Source organism: Arachis hypogaea, chromosome 4 (genome assembly GCF_003086295.3).
Source record: "Arachis hypogaea cultivar Tifrunner chromosome 4, arahy.Tifrunner.gnm2.J5K5, whole genome shotgun sequence".
Lineage (NCBI taxonomy): Eukaryota > Viridiplantae > Streptophyta > Magnoliopsida > Fabales > Fabaceae > Arachis > Arachis hypogaea.
Genome location: NC_092039.1, coordinates 57437973 through 57459374, shown reverse-complemented (window position 1 = coordinate 57459374; position 21402 = coordinate 57437973). Strand labels below are relative to the sequence as shown.

The 21402-nt window shown below is 40.8% G+C and overlaps 1 non-coding gene across 1 annotated transcript; it reads left to right on the top strand.

The window, feature by feature from the left end:
* The first annotated feature begins 955 nt into the window (after positions 1-955).
* Positions 956-1063, top strand: LOC112798737 (small nucleolar RNA R71). Its single transcript, XR_003200334.1, has one exon. It is a non-coding gene; the product is annotated as a small nucleolar RNA R71 (small nucleolar RNA).
* The last annotated feature ends 20339 nt before the right edge of the window (positions 1064-21402 follow it).

Genomic DNA, 21402 nt, shown 5'->3' with positions numbered 1-21402 from the left:
AAGCATGGTTTGAGTGCTTCTCCTTCTTGATGTGGCTTAGGGTCTGAGGGTTGAGCTTCTTCATGTCCTTTATTTTCTTCATCCAATTTCTTCTCTGGTGGTTTCTTGTGGGTCTCCTTCAATTCCTTCCCACTTCTGAGGGTGATAGCTTGACATTCCTCCTTTGGTATTGAGTTAATATTGCTACAATTGTTGTGTCCAGGGACTTGCTTAAATAAGAACTCAATTTGTGTTTCCAGTTTCTTGATGGCAGCATCTTGATTCTGCATGTTGGATTTCACTTCTTCCTGGAAAGCCTTACTATATTGAATTTCCTTGCATAAGTTTTCAAGTAGAGCCTCAATCTTTGAGAGCCTATCATTTGTTAATGATGGTGGGTTGAGATTAGGTGGTTGAGAAGGTTGGTTAGATGGATGTTGGTAATATCTCTGTGAGGTGTTTTGATGAGTTGCATTGTTGTTGGAGTTGAGGTTGTGGCGTCTCTGATCTTGCCCTTGGTCTTGTGGGTTTCCCCATCCAAAGTTGGGATGATTTCTCCATCCAGAGTTGTAAGTTTTGGAGTATGGATCATGGACTTGTCTAAGTGAGTTTCCAACATAGTTGGCTTGCTCCCAGTTACCTTCTTCTCCTATGTTTACTCCTTCTTGAGCTGATGATGAGGTGATGGCTGCTGCAACTTGGTTCTCCTCCACCTTCTTAGTAAAGTCTGCTAGCTGCTTGGTGATCATCTTGTTTTGAGCTAACAATGTATCCATGTGGTTCAGCTCCATTACTCCTCTGGTGTTACTTCTTTCGGAGGCATAGAAGTAGTCATTTTCAGCAACTGTTTCAATGACATCAATGGCTTCTTCAATGGTTTTCTTCTAGTTTAGAGAGCCTCTAATGAATGATCCACAACCTTCTTTGACTCATAGGAAAGACCTTCATAGAAGATGTGAAGTTGGACCCACTCATTAAACATCTCTGGTGGGCATCTTCTTGTTAGGTCTTTGAATCTCTCCCATGCTTCATAAAGTGTCTCGCCATCTTGTTGTCTAAAAGTTTGCACCTCAGTTCTTAGCCTATTGATCCTTTGAGGAGGGTAAAATCTTGCCAAAAACTTGTTCACCACTTCTTCCCAATTAGTTAAGCTTTCCTTTGGGAAGGATTCAAGCCATTTGGATGCCTTGTCACTGAGTGAAAAAGGGAACAAGAGCAACCTATATACATCTGGATGGACTCCATTAGACTTCACAGTGTCACAAATCCTCAGGAAGGTGGTTAAATATTGATTAGGATCTTCTTGAGCACCTCCTCCAAATGAGCAATTATTTTGCACAAGACTGATGAGCTGGGGTTTTAGCTCAAAATTGTTGGCATGAATGGTGGGCATCTGAATGCTGCTTCCACAGTTTCCTGGATTAGGATTGATATAGGATCCTAAAACTCTCCTTTCTTGCCCAGCACGGTTTGCATGGCCTTCTCTGACATGATTATGGGCTTCTTCTTCATGATTGTTCTCCAAATTCTCTTCCATGTTGGGTTCAAAATACTCTTCCTCTTCTTCCTCAGCACCAATAATCCTTTTCCCTCTTGCTTTCCTTCTTAGTCTCCAAAGGGTTCTTTCAGGTTCTGAATCAAAGGATGCTGAAACTCCTTCTCTTCTCCCTGTCATACACAGACAGATTACACAACAAGAGATACGATGAAGAAACTATTCTAGTTAGAGTAATTGTTAGTGTGAGTGATGCAAATTATCAAACAGTTAGTGGGTTAGTGAGCAGAATTGTAATCAAAGAAAGAAGGAACGAAAAAAATAAAAGAGGGTGCAGGGGGTGAGGAAGAAATTAAAATAAACTAAAAGAAATTAACTGAATAAACTAAACAAAAAAAAAATGCTCAATCTAGTAATCTTCAAACTTAATCATTGTTGATTCAAAATCAATCCCCGGCAACGGCGCCATAAAGTTGATGCATGAAAACTTGTCTCTCAACAAATTTCCCTTCGGCAAGTATACCGAATTGTCGTCAAGTAAAACTCACAATAGAGTGAGGTCGAATCCTACAAGGATTGATTGGTCAAGCAACTTTAGTTAGAAGAATATGCTAGTTGAGTTAAACAGAATTTAGATTGAGATGTAGAAATTTAAATGGCCAGAAAGTAAATAACAGAAATTAAAGTGCAGAATCTTAAATGGGGATTTGGGGTAATGAGCATGAAAATAAATGGCAGAAAGTAAAGAGAATGGGTAAGATCAGAAATGGGGAAATCATTGGGTTCAGGAGATGTTGCATTCTCCGGATCAAGTTCATTCTCATCTCTTCCTCAATCAATGCATTCATTGATCTCATTGGCAATCTTAAGTGATTGGATCCCAATTCATTGGCAATCCAATCTCTCTAAGCTTGAACAATTGCCCAATTCCTTGATTTAATTGCTCATGGGAAGAGATGAACTGTGGTCACTGATTATACCACATGTATTTCCAAATCAAAGTGTTGGGAGGATTGCATGTCACTATATCCGCCCAAAGCCCAATTTGGTCCAACATGAGAAAGAATTTCTAGCATGATCTTCTTATCCCTTTTCCAAGGCTCAAAGGAGATCCAATTATGGAGAGTTTCTTTTCCTAGACAACTAACCAATTGAATTAACATCGAAAGCTTTCTAGTAAGATCAAGAGAAAAGAAAGAAGAAGAAGAATGAAAACTATAATTGATCCATCAAATTACAACAGAGCTCCCTAACCCAATGAAACGGGTTTAGTTGTTCATAGGTCTAGAAATGAAAAATGGTATAAAAGAAGAATCCATGCTAAAAGTGCAGAAAAGTAAATCTATAGAGAGTAGTTCCCAAAATTGCCAAGCTTCTCTATAGTTCAAAACTATTCCTATATATACTACTCCTCTTGATCTTCTAGTGAGTTGTTCAAGTCTTGGATGTGGGCTTTGGATCTTGAGTTGAAGCAGTTCTCATCTTTAGTGGGCCCAACTTGTAGAGAAATATGATTTAGGCTTTGGGTATTTGGTAAGATTTAATGTTGATTGCCACTTTGTGTTCGAGAACGTTAGTGGCATTAACTTTTTCCACTAACGTTCCACCTTGATATATCCACGTTAAATCCAACGTTAGTGGTCTTAACGTGACCACTAACGTTGCTTTCTCAAATTTTGGCCAACGTTATTGGGACTCACTTTTCCCAATAACGTTGGCTTGTACCCCTTTTACGAACGTTAATGGGAATCACTTTCCCATTAACGTTGCTTAGTGCCTCTTTGTTCCTACGTTAGAGTCCACGTTAGTATAGCTAACGTGACTCTTAACGTAGGTGTGTGGTGCACGAATTTGTGATCCGTACAACTAACCAGCAGGTGCACTGGGTCGTCCAAGTAATACCTTACGTGAGTAAGGGTCGATCCCACGGAGATTATTGGTTTGAAGCAATCTATGTTTATTTTATTAATCCTAGTTAGGATACTAACAACAGTGTTTTTCAAGTTCAGTGAAGAAAGGAAAAAGGGCATAAAATAAATACTTGTTATGCAGTAATGGAGAACGTGTTGGAGTTTTGGAGATGCTTTGTCTGATTTATTCCTGTAATGTAATATTCCATCCATGGAAAAGTGCAAAGTTCCCTCCATGGCAAGCTGTATGTAGGGTGTCACCGTTGTCAATGGCTACTTCCCATCCTCTCAGTGAAAACGTTCCTATGCTCTGTCACAGCACGGCTAATCATCTGTCGGTTCTCAATCAGGTTGGAATAGAATCCATTGATTCTTTTGCATCTGTCACTAACGCCCAGCCTTCAGGAGTTTGAAGCTCGTCACAGTCATTCAATCCCGGGATCCTACTCGGAATACCACGGACAAGGTTTAGACTTTCCGGATTCTCATGAATGCCGCCATCAATCTAGCTTATACCACGAATATTCTGATTAAAGAATCTAAGAGAAGCTCATTCAATCTGATGTAGAACGGAGGTGGTTGTCAGGCACACGTTCATGGATTGAGGAAGGTGATGAGTGTCACAGATCATCACCTCCTTCATAATTAAGCGCGAATGAACATCTTAGATAGGAACACACACGTTTGAATGGAGAAATAGAAACAATTACATTAATTCATCGAGACGCTGCAGAGCTCCTTACCCCCAACAATGGAGTTTAGAGACTCATGCCGTCAAAAAGTATGTAATTCAGATCTGAAAATGTCATGAGGTACAAGATAAGTCTCTAAAAGTTGTTTAAATAGTAAACTAGTAACCTAGGTTTACAAAAAATGAGTAAACTAAGATAATTGGTGCAGAAATCCACTTCTGGGGCCCACTTGGTGTGTGCTGGGGCTGAGACTAAAGCCATCCACGAGTAGAGGCCTTTCTTGGCGTTAAACTCCAAGTTATGACGTGTTTTGGGCGTTCAACTCCGGATCATGACGTTTTTCTGGCGTTTAACTCCAGACAGCAGCATGAACTTGGCGTTCAATGCCAAGTTACGTCGTCTATCTTCGCGCAAAGTATGGACTATTATATATTGCTGGAGAGCCCTGGATGTCTACTTTCCAACGCCGTTGAGAGCGCGCCAATTGGACTTCTGTAGCTCCAGAAAATCCATTCCGAGTGCAGGGAGGTCAGGATCCAACAGCATCAGCAGTCCTTTTTCAGCCTAAGTCAGATTTTTGCTCAACTCCCTCAATTTCAGCCAGAAAATACCTGAAATCACAGAAAAATACACACACTCATAGTAAAGTCCAGAAATATGATTTTTGCGTAAAAACTAATGAAAACATCCCTAAAAGTAGCTTAAACTTACTAAAAACTACCTAAAAACAATGCCAAAAAGCGTATAAATTATCCGCTCATCACAACACCAAACTTAAATTGTTGCTTGTCCCCAAGCAACTGAAAATCAATTAGGATAAAAAGAAGAGAATATACTATAAATTTCAAAATATCAATGAATATTAATTATAATTAGATGAGCGGGACTTGTAGCTTTTTGCTTCTGAACAGTTTTGGCATCTCACTTTTTCCTTTGAAGTTCAGAATGATTGGCTTCTCTGGGAACTTAGAATTTCGGATAGTGTTATTGACTTCCCTAGTTAAGCATGTTGATTCTTGAACACAGCTACTTATGAGTCTTGGCCGTGGCCCTAAGCATTTTGTTTTCCAGTATTACCACCGGATACACAAATGCCACAGACACATAACTGGGTGAACCTTTTCAGATTGTGACTCAGCTTTGCTAGAGTCCCCAGTTAGAGGTGTCTAGAGCTCTTAAGCACACTCTTTTGCTTTGGATCACGACTTTAACCACTCAGTCTCAAGCTTTTCACTTGGACCTTTATGACACAAGCACATGGTTAGGGACAGCTTGATTTAGCCGCTTAGGCCTGGATTTTATTTCCTTGGGCCCTCCTATCCATTGATGCTCAAAGCCTTGGATCCTTTTTACCCTTGCCTTTTGGTTTTAAGGGCTATTGGCTTTTTCTACTGCTCCTTCTTTTTCTTTCTATTTTCGCCAATTTTTTTTTGTAAGCTTTTGCTTTTTCACTGCTTTTTCTTGCTTCAAGAGTCAATTTCATGATTTTTTTCAGATCATCAATAACATTTCTCTTTGTTCATCATTCTTTCAAGAGCCAACAATTTTAACACTCATAAACAACAATATCAAAAGACATATGCACTGTTCAATCATTCATTCAGAAAACAAAAAGTATTGCCACCACATCAATATAATTAAATTAAATTCAAGGATAAATTCAAAATTCATGTACTTCTTGTTCTTTTGAATTAAAACATTTTTCATTTAAGAGAGGTGAAGGATTAATGGATTTATTCATAGCTTTAAGGCATGGTTACATACTAATGATCATGAAGTAGAGACACAAAACATAGATAAACACAATATTAAAAACCGAAAACAGAAAGAAATAAAGAACAAGGAATGAATCCACCTGAGTGAGGGTGGCGCCTTCTTGAAGGTCCAATGGTGCTTTTTGAGCTCCTCTATGTCTCTTCCTTGCTTCTGTTGAATGATTCCTAGTAATTTTGGTGTTTCTACCCTTAGTTGCTTCCAATATTTGTGTGGAGGATAACTTATTCCCTGAGGTATCTCAGGGATCTCTTGATTTGCAGCCACATGTTCTACCACTGAGCTATGACGGCTTATAGTCTTTCCATCTCCCAAGACTCAGAGGTGGAAGCTTTTGTCTTCCCTTTGAGGTTTCTCTGGCCTTAGGTGCCATTAATGGTAATGGAAAAGCAAAAAAAGCTATGCTTTTACCACACCAAACTTAAAATATTGCTCGCCCTCGAGCAAGAGAAGAAAGAAGAGAGGAAGAAGAAGAAGAAGAAAATGGAGGTGAGTGAGGGGAGATGGATTCGGCTATATGGGTGGGATTGGGTGGGAAAGAGAAGTTGAATTGTAAAGGTAGGTGGGGTGTATGGGGAAGAATGGATAGATGTAGGTGGTGAATGAAAAATAGAAGGAATGACCATGAATGGAAAGAGAGAGGGCGAGGTAGGTGGGGATCCTGTGAGGTCCACAGATCCTGAGGTGTCAAGGAATTCCATCCCTGCACCAAATAGGCATGTAAATTGCCTTGGCACACCATTCTGGCGTTTAAACGCCCATTGGTGCACGTTCTGGGTGTTCAACGCCCATGTAAAGCATGTTTCTGGCGTTGAACGCCAGTTTCATGCTTGTTACTGGCGTTCAGCGCCAGTTTTTCCTCTCTGGGCACATTCCTGGCGTTCAGCGCCAGGATGTTGCTTGTTTCTGGCGTTCAGCGCCAGAATGGTGCTCTGTTCTGGCGTTGAACGCCGGCCAGATGCACCTTACTGGCGTTGAACACCAGCCCGTGCGTCCTCCAGGGTGAAAAATTTTTTTCTTCTATTTTTGACTCTGTTTTTAATTTTTTTGATTTTTTTCGTGACTCCTCATGATCATGTACCTAATAAAACACAAAATAACAATAAAATAAAAATTAGATAAATAAAATTGGGTTGCCTCCCAACAAGCGCTTCTTTAATGTCAATAGCTTGACAGTGGCTCTCATGGAGCCACAAGGTGATCAGGTCAATGTTGTATAGTTGCCAACACCAAAGTTAGAGTTTGGATATGGTGTCTTAACACCAAACTTAGAGTTTGGTTGTGGCCTCACAACACCAAACTTAGAGTTTGACTGTGTGGGCTCTTCTTGACTCTGAACTGAGAGAAGCTCTTCATGCTTCCTCTCCATGGTTACAAAAGGAGAACCTTGTGTCTTATAGTTTGTAATGTCTGCAAACCACAGAGCTTCCTGAACAGCAAACAATTGCTCATCCGGAAAGGTTTCAGAGATCTCAGTAGGAGGGAGGGATGCTCCTGCTATTGGTTCTATCCGGGACAGGTGATCAGCTACTTGATTTTCTGTTCCTTTTCTGTCTCTTATTTCTATATCAAACTCTTGCAGAAGCAACACCCATCTTATAAGCCTGGGCTTTGAATCCTGCTTTGTGAGTAGATATTTAAGAGCAGCATGGTCAGTGTACACAATCACTTTTGATCCTACTAAGTAGGATCTAAACTTGTCAATGGCATAAACCACTGCAAGTAATTCTTTTTCTGTGGTTGTGTAATTTTTCTGGGCATCATTTAAAACACTGCTAGCATAATAAATGACATGCAGAAGCTTGTTATGCCTCTGTCCCAATACTGCACCGATGGTATGGTCACTAGCATCACACATTAGTTCAAAGGGTAATGTCCAGTCTGGTGCAGAAATAACTGGTGCTGTGACCAGCTTAGCTTTCAAGGTCTCAAACGCCTGCAAACACTTTGTGTCAAACACAAATGGCGTGTCTGCAGCTAGCAGATTGCTCAGAGGTTTGGCGATTTTTGAAAAATCCTTTATAAACCTCCTATAGAATCCTGCATGCCCCAGAAAGCTTCTGATTGCCTTAACATTGGCAGGTGGTGGTAATTTTTCAATTACCTCTACCTTAGCTTGATCCACCTCTATTCCCTTGTTTGAAATTTTGTGCCCAAGGACAATCCCTTCAGTCACCATAAAGTGACATTTTTCCCAGTTTAAAACTAGGTTGGTCTCTTGGCATCTTTTCAGAACAAGTGCTAAATGGTTAAGGCAGGAGCTGAATGAGTCTCCAAATACTAAAAAGTCATCCATGAAGACTTCCAGAAACTTCTCCACCATATCAGAGAAGATGGAGAGCATGCACCTTTGAAAGGTTGCAGGTGCATTGCACAAGCCAAATGGCATCCTTCTGTATGCAAATACTCCAGATGGACATGTGAATGCCGTTTTCTCTTGATCCTGGGGATCTACTGCAATTTGATTATAACCTAAATATCCATCCAGGAAGCAGTAGTATTCATGACCTGCTAGTCTTTCTAGCATCTGATCTATGAATGGTAAAGGAAAATGATCCTTTCGGGTGGCTGTATTGAGCCTTCTATAATCAATACACATACGCCACCCTGTAACTGTTCTTGTAGGAACCAGTTCATTTTTTTCATTATGAACCACTGTCATGCCACCTTTCTTAGGGACGACTTGGACAGGGCTTACCCAGGGGCTATCAGAAATAGGATAAATAATCCCAGCCTCTAGTAACTTAGTGACCTCTTTCTGCACAACTTCCTTCATGGCTGGATTCAGCCGCCTTTGTGGTTGAACCACTGGCTTGGCGTCACCCTCCAGTAAAATCTTGTGCATGCATCTGGCTGGGCTAATGCCCTTGAAATCACTGATGGACCACCCAAGAGCTGTCTTGTGTGTCCTTAGCACTTGAATTAATGCTTTCTCTTCCTGTGGCCCTAAAGCAGAGCTTATGATTACAGGAAAAGTGTCACCTTCACCCAGAAATGCATATTTCAGGGATGGTGGTAGTGGTTTGAGCTCGGGTTTAGGAGGTTTCTCCTCTTCCTGAGGAGTTTTCAGAGGTTCTTTTATTTCCTCTGGTTCCTCCAGATCAGGCTGAACATCTTTAAAAATGTCCTCTAGCTCTGATTCGAGACTCTCAGTCATATAGACCTCTTCCACCAGGGAGTCAATAATATCAACGCCCAGGCAGTCGTCTAATGTGTCTGGATGTTGCATAGCTTTGACAACATTCAACTTAAACTCATCCTCATTGACTCTCAGGGTTATCTCCCCTTTTTGGACGTCAATGAGGGTTCGTCCAGTTGCTAGGAATGGTCTTCCTAAAATGAGAGTTGCACTCTTGTGCTCCTCCATTTCCAGCACTACAAAGTCAGTAGGGAAGGCAAATGGCCCAACCTTGATAATCATGTCCTCAATTATGCCTGATGGGTATTTAATGGAGCCATCAGCAAGTTGAAGATAGATCCGGGTTGGTTTGACCTCTTCAGTCAAGCCAAGCTTTCTGATAGTGGATGCAGGGATTAGGTTGATGCTTGCCCCAAGATCACATAGAGCTGTCCTGGTGCAGTTACCCTTTAATGTGCATGGTATCATGAAGCTCCCAGGATCTTTAAGCTTCTCAGGTAAGCTTTTCAGAATGACTGCACTGCATTCTTCAGTGAGGTAAACTTTTTCAGTCTCCCTCCAATCCTTCTTATGACTTAAGATCTCTTTCATGAACTTAGCATAAGAGGGTATTTGCTCAAGTGCTTCTGCAAACGGAATCTTTATTTCAAGAGTCCTGAGATAGTCTGCAAAGCGGGCAAATTGTTTATCCTGTTCCGCTTGGCGGAGTTTTTGAGGATAAGGCATTTTGGCTTTGTATTCCTCAACCTTAGTTGCTGCAGGTTGATTGCCTGTAGAAGTGGGTTGGGAAGCCTTTTTAGAAGGGTTGCTATCAGCACTTGTATGTGACTGATTTCCCACTGGCGTTTGAATGCCAGGGGTGGAAGCTGGAGTGACGTTAAACGCCAACTCCTTATTTGTTACTGGCGTCTGAACGCCAGAACTATGCTTCCCTTGGGCGTTCAACGCCGAATTCATGCTTGTTTCTGGCGTTGAACGCCAGGAATGAGCATGGTCTGGGCGTTTAGCGCCAACATTATTCCTCTCTGGGCTCTGATTGTCCTCAGAGGGATTTTGAGTAGCCATCTGTTCATTTTTTGGCTTCCTGCTATTTTGAAGTGAGGTATTTAATGTTTTCCCACTTCTTAATTGAACTGCTTGGCATTCTTCTGCTATTTGTTTTGACAGTTGCTTTTCTGTTTGCCTTAACTGTACTTCCATATTCCTGTTAGCCATTCTTGTTTCCTGTAGTATTTCCTTGAATTCGGCTAGCTGTTGAGTTAGAAAGTCTAATTGCTGATTGAATTCATTAGCCTGATCTACAGGACTGAGTTCAGCAGTTACTGTTTTAGCTTCTTCTTTCATGGAAGATTCACTGCTTAGGTACAGATGCTGATTTCTGGCAACTGTATCAATAAGCTCTTGAGCTTCTTCAATTGTTTTTCTCATATGTATAGATCCACCAGCTGAGTGGTCTAGAGAAATCTGAGCTTTTTCTGTAAGCCCATAGTAGAAGATGTCTAATTGCACCCACTCTGAAAACATTTCAGAGGGGCATTTTCTTAGCATCTCTCTGTATCTCTCCCAGGCATCATAAAGGGATTCATTATCTCCTTGTTTGAAGCCTTGGATGCTTAGCCTTAGCTGTGTCATCCGTTTTGGAGGGAAGTAGTGATTCAGGAATTTTTCTGACAGCTGTTTCCATGTTTTTATGCTGTTCTTAGGTTGGTTATTTAACCACCTTTTAGCTTGATCTTTTACAGCAAATGGAAACAGTAATAATCTGTAGACATCCTGATCCACTTCTTTATCATGTACTGTGTCAGCAAATTGTAAAAATTGTGCCAGAAACTCTGTAGGCTCTTCATGTGGAAGACCAGAATACTGGCAGTTTTGCTGCACCATGATAATGAGCTGAGGATTCAACTCAAAGCTACTAACTCCAATGGAGGGTATACAGATACTACCCCCATATGAAGCAGTAGTGGGGTTAGCATATGACCCCAGAGTCCTCCTAGACTGATCATTCCCCCTTAATTCCATAATGGAATAAAAGAGATGGTATGTATGTTGCTATTGTCTAAAAAAAATTAATTTTTATAAAATAAAATAAAAACGAAACAAAAGCAATTGAAAAATAATTTGAAATTGAAATCTGAATTTTGTAAAAAAAAATTTCGAAAAAGTAGTTCAAAATTAATTAGAAAATAGAAAATTTTTTTTTTTGAATTTTGAATTTTATGATGAAAGAGAAAAACACACAAAAGACACAAGACTTAAAATTTTTAGATCTAGTGCTCCTTATTTTCGAAAATTTTTGGAGGGAAAACACCAAGGAACACCAAACTTAAAAATTTTAAGATCAAGAAACAAGAAAACTCAAGAACACCTTGAAGATTCACAAGAACACCAAGAACAAAACAAGGAATACCAAACTTAAAATTTTTAGGAAACTTTAATAAAATTTTCGAAAATTATAAAAAGATTAACAAGAAAACACCAAACTTAAAGTTTGGCACAGATTAAATCAAGAAAAATTATTTTTGAAAAAGATTTTCAAAAGAACTGGTGCCCAATTGCCAAGAACATAAGCCAACGCTATAACCAACTGAGTTAAAAATGTAATGTATTTTAAAAATGTATTATTTTTGTGGATAAAAGTATAATTTTTGAAGGTTAATGTTTTGAAAAAGCACAAGAAAAACAAGAAAAGACACAAAACAAGAAAAACTCAAGATCAAACAAGAAAAATAACCAAGAACAACTTGAAGATCAATGAAGAACAAAGAACACAAGTTCGAAAATTTAAAGAAAAATATCAAATATGCAATTACCACCAAACTTAAAATAAGACACTAAACTCACGAAAAATTAACAATTAATTAAGAAAAATAATTTTTTTTTGAAAAGAAACTATCCTATCAGAATTTAATGACTCTATAAAAACAAATTATTCCTAATCTAAGAAATAAAATATGCCTTCAATTGTTCAAACTCAATAATCCCCGGCAACGGCGCCAAAAACTTGGTGCACGAATTTGTGATCCGTACAACTAACCAGCAAGTGCACTGGGTCGTCCAAGTAGTAATACCTTACGTGAGTAAGGGTCGATCCCACGGAGATTATTGGTTTGAAACAATCTATGTTTATTTTATTAATCCTAGTTAGGATACAAACAACAGTGTTTTTCAAGTTCAGTGAAGAAAGGAAAAAGGGCATAAAATAAATACTTGTTATTCAGTAATGGAGAACGTGTTGGAGTTTTGGAGATGCTTTGTCTGATTTATTCCTGTAATGTAATATTCCATCCATGGAAAAGTGCAAAGTTCCCTCCATGGCAAGCTGTATGTAGGGTGTCACCGTTGTCAATGGCTACTTCCCATCCTCTCAGTGAAAACGTTCCTATGCTCTGTCACAGCACGGCTAATCATCTGTCGGTTCTCAATCAGGTTGGAATAGAATCTATTGATTCTTTTGCATCTGTCACTAACGCCCAGCCTTCAGGAGTTTGAAGCTCGTCACAGTCATTCAATCCCGGAATCCTACTCGGAATACCACGGACAAGGTTTAGACTTTCCGGATTCTCATGAATGCCGCCATCAATCTAGCTTATACCACGAAGATTCTGATTAAAGAATCTAAGAGAAGCTCATTCAATCTGATGTAGAACGGAGGTGGTTGTCAGGCACACGTTCATGGATTGAGGAAGGTGATGAGTGTCACGGATCATCACCTCCTTCATAATTAAGCGCGAATGAACATCTTAGATAGGAACACACACGTTTGAATGGAGAAATAGAAACAATTGCATTAATTCATCGAGACGCTGCAGAGCTCCTTACCCCCAACAATGGAGTTTAGAGACTCATGCCGTCAAAAAGTATGTAATTCAGATCTGAAAATGTCATGAGGTACAAGATAAGTCTCTAAAAGTTGTTTAAATAGTAAACTAGTAACCTAGGTTTACAGAAAATGAGTAAACTAAGATAATTGGTGCAGAAATCCACTTTTGGGGCCCACTTGGTGTGTGCTGGGGCTGAGACTAAAGCCATCCACGAGTAGAGGCCTTTCTTGGCGTTAAACTCCAAGTTATGACGTGTTTTGGGCGTTCAACTCCGGATCATGACGTTTTTCTGGCGTTTAACTTCAGACAGCAGCATGAACTTGGCGTTCAACGCCAAGTTACGTCGTCTATCTTCGCGCAAAGTATGGACTATTATATATTGCTGGAAAGCCCTGGATGTCTAATTTCCAACGCCGTTGAGAGCGCGCTAATTGGATTCCTGTAGCTCCAGAAAATCCATTCCGAGTGCAGAGAGGTCAGGATCCAACAGCATCAACAGTCCTTTTTCAGCCTAAGTCAGATTTTTGCTCAACTCCCTCAATTTCAGCCAGAAAATACCTGAAATCACAAAAAAATATACACACTCATAGTAAAGTCCAGAAATATGATTTTTGCCTAAAAACTAATGAAAACATCCCTAAAAGTAGCTTAAACTTACTAAAAACTACCTAAAAACAATGCCAAAAAGCGTATAAATTATCCGCTCATCATCGGGCCATACTCGACATGAAGAGCCCAACTTGTCTCAAAAAGGTACAACAACTTAATGGGAAGTTGGCAGCCCTGTCTAGATTTCTAGCGGGATCAGCAATAAAGTCTCTCCCTTTCTACGCCACTCTAAGGAAAGGAAAAAAGTTTGAATGGACAACAGAGTGCGAAAAAACCTTCCAAGATTTCAAAAGTTTCCTTGGACAACCACCTATCCTAACTCGACCACGAGAGGAAGAACCACTCATATTATACCTCGTAGTAGGAAGTCGGGCAATAGCCTCAGCACTAGTTCGAGATGACGACAAGGGGCAACAACCTGTATACTTCATTAGTAAAGCACTACAGGGGTCCGAGCTGAACTACCAAAAAATAGAAAAATTTGCCTATGCACTCAGACTAATGTCTTGATGACTTTGCCCATACTTCCAAGCTCACACCATTAAGGTTCGGACCAACCAGCCCAAAAAAGGGATATTGCAAAAAACAGATATGGCAGGTAGAATCCTACAATGGGCAGTCGAGTTGTCCGAATTCGACCTTCAATACGAAGCTCGGACAGCCATCAAATCACAATACTTAGCCAACTTCATTGTAGAATTTACAGACACCCTAGAAACCCCCACAGAATGGAATCTTTACGTGGATGATTCCTCAAATAAAACTGGAAGCGGCACAGGTGTGATAATCGAAAGCAACCAAGGAACCCAAATTGAACTTTTCCTCAAATTTGGGTTCCCTGCTTCAAATAACCAGGCGGAATATGAGGCATTACTAGCTGGTTTGAAGCTGGCTAAAGAGGTTGGAGCTCAAAAACTCATCGTCTTCAGTGACTCACAGGTGGTCACCTCACAAATAACAAGGAGTTATCAAGCCAAGGATCCTACCATGAAAAAGTATTTGTAAAACCAAGGAGCAGCTCAGACAACTCAGGGAATACGAGATCTGCCACATACCCCGCGAACAAAATGCCAGAGCTGATGCACTCTCAAAGCTAGCCAGCACCAAACTAGGGGGCAACAATAGAAGCCTCATCCAGGAAATACTGCAGAACCCATCAATGTCGGAAGAGAAAAAAATCCTAGCCATAACAGGTCTAGCTCAAGGATGGATGGCTCCCATAATTAACTACCTCAAAATAGAAACACTTCCTAAAGATGAGAAGGAGGCAAAAAGGTTAAAATGGGAGGCACAATACTACACTATTATAAACAATACTCTATACAAAAGAGGAATTTCAATGCCATTGCTAAAATGTGTACCGACTTCAAACACGAAGGAAGTTCTAGAAGAAATACATAGTGGCATCTGTGGTAATCATCTCGGAGCACAAGCACTCACCAAAAAAGTACTTTGGGTAGGATTTTATTGGCCAACTCTACAAAAGGAGGCCACAGAGTTCGTAAAGACATGTCCACCATGCCAAAAACATGCCAATTTTCACATCGCCCCACCGGAAGAGCTCATCATTGTAACCTACCTTGGCCATGTGCAAAATGGGGACTCGATTTTCTCGGACCTTTTCCCCAGGTATTGGGACAAGTTAAATTCCTCAAAGTAAGGGTAGACTATTTCACAAAATGGATCGAGGCAGAACCACTAGCTAATGCCACTGCTCAAAGAAGTCAAAAATTCCTATATAGGAACATTGTCACAAGATTTGGGGTTCCGTACTCCATCACCATGGACAATGGCACCCAATTCACAGACGCAGGCTTCCAAGAGTTAGTAGCCGACTTGAACATAAAACATCGATTCACCTCTGTGAAACATCCCCAAGCCAATGGACAAGCCGAAGCAGCCAACAAAGTCATATTAGCCGGGCTAAAACGGAGATTACAAGACGCAAAGGGAGCTTGGGCCGAAGAACTTCCACAAGTCCTCTGGGCATATCGAACAACACCACATTCCACCACAAAGGAATCACCCTTCCGATTAGCATACAGAACAGAGGCAATGATTCCAATAGAGATCGAGGAAGGGTCGCTTAGAGTGGTCTATTATAATGAAGAAGCCAACTTCCAACTTCAAAGAGAATAACTCGACCTACTTCCTAAGATCCAAGAAAGAGCTCGGATCAGGGAAGAAGCACTAAAATGTTGAATGGCTTCCAGATATAATCAAAAAGTAGTGCCGAGAGGTTTTGCTAAGAATGATATCATCCTAATCCGAAATGACATCGAAACAAGTCGACCCGGAGAAGGAAAGCTGGCAGTAAATTGGAAAGGACCCTACCGAGTCATAGAAGTACTTGGGAAGGGCTACTACACACTATCCGAACTCAACGGGCGAGAGCTCCCTAGATCATGGCACGCCTGCAACCTAAGAAGGTAGGATACCAGCATGAAATGCACTCTTTTTACTAAAAAAGTTTTTTAATGAGGCACCATGCTGAGATCCAAAAACTATCTGACTCAAAAGGAAAAAAAAATCACTGTGTACATATTTTTCACTGTCTTTTAAATAAAATATATTAGACAATTCTACAAGTTTTCAAGACGCATTAATCTAAAACATTCATCTCTGATTATAAAGCAACAGATTGGCAGAAAGTGAAAAACAAATTCACTGCGCAATCACGATAAAGACCAACAGAGATGAAAACCAAATTCATCTAAAGGTCGACTACACGAGGATTTAACCCACCTTCTACAAATTGGCAAAGATGAAAATAGGATAATGCAAGAAGTTATCGAAAGAGATCCAAAGAAAGGACCTGACGAGGTTCTAATGGATTGCTAAATAATAACTTAAAAGACTGGCCGACGCTAAGATGTCGGACCAAGTCAACCAAAGTTACAAGTAAACCCTGGAAAGAGGTCTGGCCAACCCTATAAAAGAGGATTACTTTAACTTAGAAGGGCCCGACATGATGAAGTCGGCCCAAAACATAAAGTTATAGAAGTAATCCTTGAAAGAGACCTGCAGAAGGTCCAAGAAAGAGGATTACAAAAATAACTTAGAAAGGCCCGACATGATGAAGTCGGCCCAAAACATAGAGTTATAGAAGTAATCCCTGAAAGAGACCTGCACAAGGTCCAAGAAAGAGGATTACAAAAATAACTTAGAAGGGCCCGACATGATGAAGTCGGCCCAAAACGTAAAGTTATAGAAGTAATCCCTGAAAGAGACCTGCACAAGGTCCAAGAAAGAGGATTACAAAAAATAACTTATAAGGGCCTGACATGATAAAGTCGGCCCAAAACATAAAAGTTACAAAGGAAATCCCTGAAAGAGACCTGCACAAGGTCCAAGAAAGAGGATCACCAATTAACTCGACAAGATCCGACACGATAAAGCTACCCGTGAAAGAGACCTAAAATAAAGTCCAAAAAAGAGGGTCACATACAAACAACTCAACCCGAGTTGAAGAAATCGACATTATAATTCCTAACGAAGACATGAACAAAGTCAGAACTGTTGAAAGCAGCATTAGACAAGGGATTCAAGCCGATCATGTGAAAAGACTACGAAGATATCAAGACAAACGCAGACAAGTATGATATGAAAACAAAGTTATAATGATAGCTAGCTTCAGAGGCCACCAGGTTCAGCCCGCAAAGCCTGGAAACTATTTTGTTTATCAAAATAAAGTTGCTAAACAAGCAACTAGAAAAGCGTCAAAACATCATAAAAAGTTCTAAAAACAAATCCCACAAGCCGGGCAATCTACAACAAAGCAAGAAGGAAATTCAGCTAACATTCAAAGTCTTCTCAGTAGCATCAACTCGGAGTGAGGGAGGACGAGTCTGAAGAGGCACCGCATCCACCGTCCCGTCATCCTAGTTTAAGATTTGGCAATCCGGTTCCCCCCTGGGCGATTGATCCCAGCAATAGAAGTTGGAGAAGTCGGCACAGCAGAAGTTTTGGTAGCAGGCAGTGAAGGACGATCATCATCATCATCATCAGGATCGTAGGGAGAATCTTACCATCCTTAACAATATTGTCCAGGCTAATAAGGGAAAGGTCGAGATCTGGCGCAAGAACTCGGAATTGCTCTTTCAGATTCTCATAAGCAGCAGTAACACTACCTACAAGATGACTTTGAAGTTCGGTATAATCGGCCTGAACAGATTCCAAGCTACTCCTGAGCTCCATCATCTCTCTATAAGTAGTAACATAGCTGTCCTTATGCTTTATCGCCGTATCCTCGGCCAGTTGCGCAGCAGCCGCCAGACCAACAGCCCGAGCCTTTTTCCCCTTCAGCTCCTTTTCCAGCTCGGCCACTTTCACCTGGAGCTCCTCCTTCAAACCCTTAATTCGGTCAAACTCCAATTTCGCCTCCTCCATAAAGGCCTTGGTAGCATGGATAGGAAGATCTTGAGCAGTCCGGTATAAAGCCGCTCCCATGTGTGCCAGTGTAATACCACTCCGAGTAATAAAGTCTAAATGACGAAGAATGGATACATCGTCGATAGGCATGACACCATAGGGAGCAATCTTTTGATCTACAAACCCAACTGCATCAAAGTCGGGAGCACCAAGATTAAAAGACTCGACAGTCTGAGGTCTTTTTGGAGGAGGGGTGGCAGAAGGAGAGGAAGTACCAGCAGAAGATTGTGAAGGATCAATCAAATAAACTCGAGGAGTGGGGATAACCTTCCTTGGCCCAAGAGAACTTGTAACCAAAGGCTTAGACGAAACCTGAGAAGTTCCCTCCCCGACCGCCTTGGCCAAAGCATTTTGAGCTGCAGTAGCCTTCCTTGCCCTCTTAAAGGCCTTCATGGATTCATTGTTCTTAATCATCTCTGCAAACAAACATCACAAACAGGAAACCAAACTACGAGTCAAAAAAAGATCTCACAAGAGACAAACACGACAAGCAAACCAATAGAAAAAATTGACCACTACCCAGCTCAGCTCGAAGGAGAAAGGGGTTAGCTAAAAATTTCTTTGTGTCAAGATGAGGAGGCTCCACGCAGTTTTCTTCCAGCACAATCACAAAAGCTTGTTCAGCCTCATCTAACATCTCCCACGAGTATCTTGATACCACTACATTCTTTTACCACTCTAAAGAAAAGGTGGACTCATCATTCTCATCCAGAAAAAAGGGCTGAGCTCCTTCAACAGCTCGAACCCTAAAAAGGTAATTTTTGAAGTCGCAAAAAGACTCATCAAACATGGAGAAAATATTTTTCCCCTGTGAAGCTCGGAAAGAAACCTAAGTGGCTTTCTTCTTCACTACACCAGGCTTTGTCAAAACAAAAAGATAAAATAAGAGAGATTGCGAAGCAGGGATGCCAAACTCACGGCACAGCAGCGGAAATATTTTTATAAAACCCCAGGAATTGGGGTGAAGTTGGGATGGAGCTACATTACAGGACCATAACAGGTTGGTTTCATATGCATAGAAAAAGGGGCGCTCTCCAGCAATCCGGGTAGAAATGCAAACCCTTTCGTCAGAAGTTGGAGATACGAGCTCATAATTCTTCTCATCACTATTGTTGCTATAAATCCTATGAAACTGCCTAAGTTGCTGACAAAACTTAGAGTCAACCAACGAGACGCATAAGAGGACCATAGAATCCACCCAACCGGCCATGCCCTCAAGGACCTGGGAAGACGTCTCAACAATATTTTTGCGAGAAGGCATGGTTAACTAGTCCTACAAGAAGAAAATAAGATTGGATTACTCAAAAAATACCTTGGAACACTAATTAAACAACTCGGGCATAAGCGGAGACAACTCGAAAAACTAAAGCATATAGGTGTCAAAGAAGCCATGTAAAGCAATAAAAGAAAACCCCAGGACCCAATCCAAAAGGTTCCAGGGGCATCCTTTGGAGGCAAAATAAAGACTCAGGGAAGCCTACAAGCCTACATCTTTACATGTCCCAACAAAAAGCATCTATTTCTACAAGAATGACACTCGGAGAGGTCACAAAACCAAATAAAGTCATCAAAATAAGTGTTGATAGAAATTACAAGCTCATTCTACCTAACAGCAAGAACATGCCAAATGGAAAAACAGATAAAGGCACAATATTTTCTTCAAAATCAAACAAACCACTACTCATACAGAAACAGGCAACAACATGCAAAAGCCTTAGGAAGCTTCAACTGCCAAGGGAACATCAGAGAAGAAAAAGCCAAAAATCACAGCAACAAAAATACAGAAAGGCGAAAAAGTTCAAACTTTCTAAATATACACTTAAACAAAAACCCTACTGTGCTAGGAAATAGAATAATGCAAGCAAAAAAGAGAAGATGAACCAACCTAAAAAAGGAGAAGCATGCGGAGAGCGAAGACGAAGAGATTAGGAATTGCCGTCGAAAGCAAAAGGAGCACCCACGATCGCCAAGCAATGTCACAAAGAGAAACGCGAAGGAGCAGACGACAGACGAAAACAACAAAAGTGAGAAAGAAAAGGGGAAGTTACAGAGAAGAGAAAAAACCGTTTCTGTGTGTAAAGTTCAAAATAAAAGAAGCAAGAGAAATGGGGCATTGAAGACCAATTAATGCAAGCATTAAAAACCCTCGCGCATTCCCAAGGCCAGGACACTAATGTAAAAGCACGCGCTTTCAGAGAAAATGAAACAGAAACGTTCCGCATTCAAAAAGGAACTCTACAAAGATAAGATCGACAAAATGCTCGAGTTTGGCTTCACCCGAGAAGGTTCGAAGTCCTAAAACTAAGATTCGACCTCCAAATAAAGGCCGAGCTCGAGCAAGGGCACTGTTCATACCCTGGGTCGAGCTGTCCGACCCGGGATGTTCTACCGACAAAGCGACCGACCTCTTCAGGTCAGGACAATCTGACCTCTCCTCTGAGAGCTCGTCCCAACTACCAGGAAAGCCCATTAAAGGGCCCAAACAGAGGAACACGACCTGAATCCAAGGGCAGCCCAAGCCTATGGGGATAGAGGCGGTTCCCTTAAGGATAAGATGACCTCGCTCAAAGATAAAGATGAGATAAGATAACTAACTTATCTTATCTAAAGAAGGTCACTCCATACTATTCTAAATACACTGGAGCACCCAGGTATAACTCATATTCTGATTTACTAAAAACCTGCTTAATACCTTTGCTAACTTAAGCATCGGAGTCCCTTGCAGGTACCCTCACTCTCCGGTGACGAAGGATCAGCACCACCACCAAGTCCAACAAGTCAGACGCAACCGCTCTGACCAGTACAGAAGATCTCGTCCGAGATCTACCTACAGTTTCAGGTAACCCTCAGAACAGACACTCCATAAGAAAAGATACAAATTGACAACAAAGTCATCAAAAGCTACGACCTTTTCACGGTTTATCAGCGGAGAGTTTTTCTGATCTAAAAGTCATCAACATCAACATCAAATAGGCCATACAAAATAGGCGAACTATCAAAACATCAAGCATGAAAAAGGGAAATCATCAAAGGCGTAACCTTTCTTAGAATTAAATATGTTCATCGTTTCAAAGTTCCAAATCAAGAAGATACAATCAGAGATAGTAACAATACCCTAACTAGCAGGAAACTAGAAAAGGCTCATACAAGTGGAAGAAACTCCCAGAACACGCAACGGTAGTCAGACACAACTAATGCAGATTCAAACTTTTTCCAAGCAAAAGATAAAAACTTTCCATAAAATCAGAGTTAAAAAGGAACGACGTAGAAAGAAGAAAAGAGAAACAGAGAAGACCAACCTACAGTAGAGAAGGATCGATAAACTGATCAAAGATTGGAAGCAACAAAAATAGTAACGATTGCCTCTTTAAAAGCAAGAGAGGGAATGCAAGAAAGAGAAGTTACAGTGAAGCAAGAAGAGGAGAAACGGAGAAGAGGGACTCCTTGAAAAATTTGAAAAGAAGAAAAAAAAGTAGGGAAGCAAAGGAAACGGCGAAGGGGGAAGTTAATGGGTATTTAAAACCCTCGCACGTTCCCAAGGAAGTGCAAA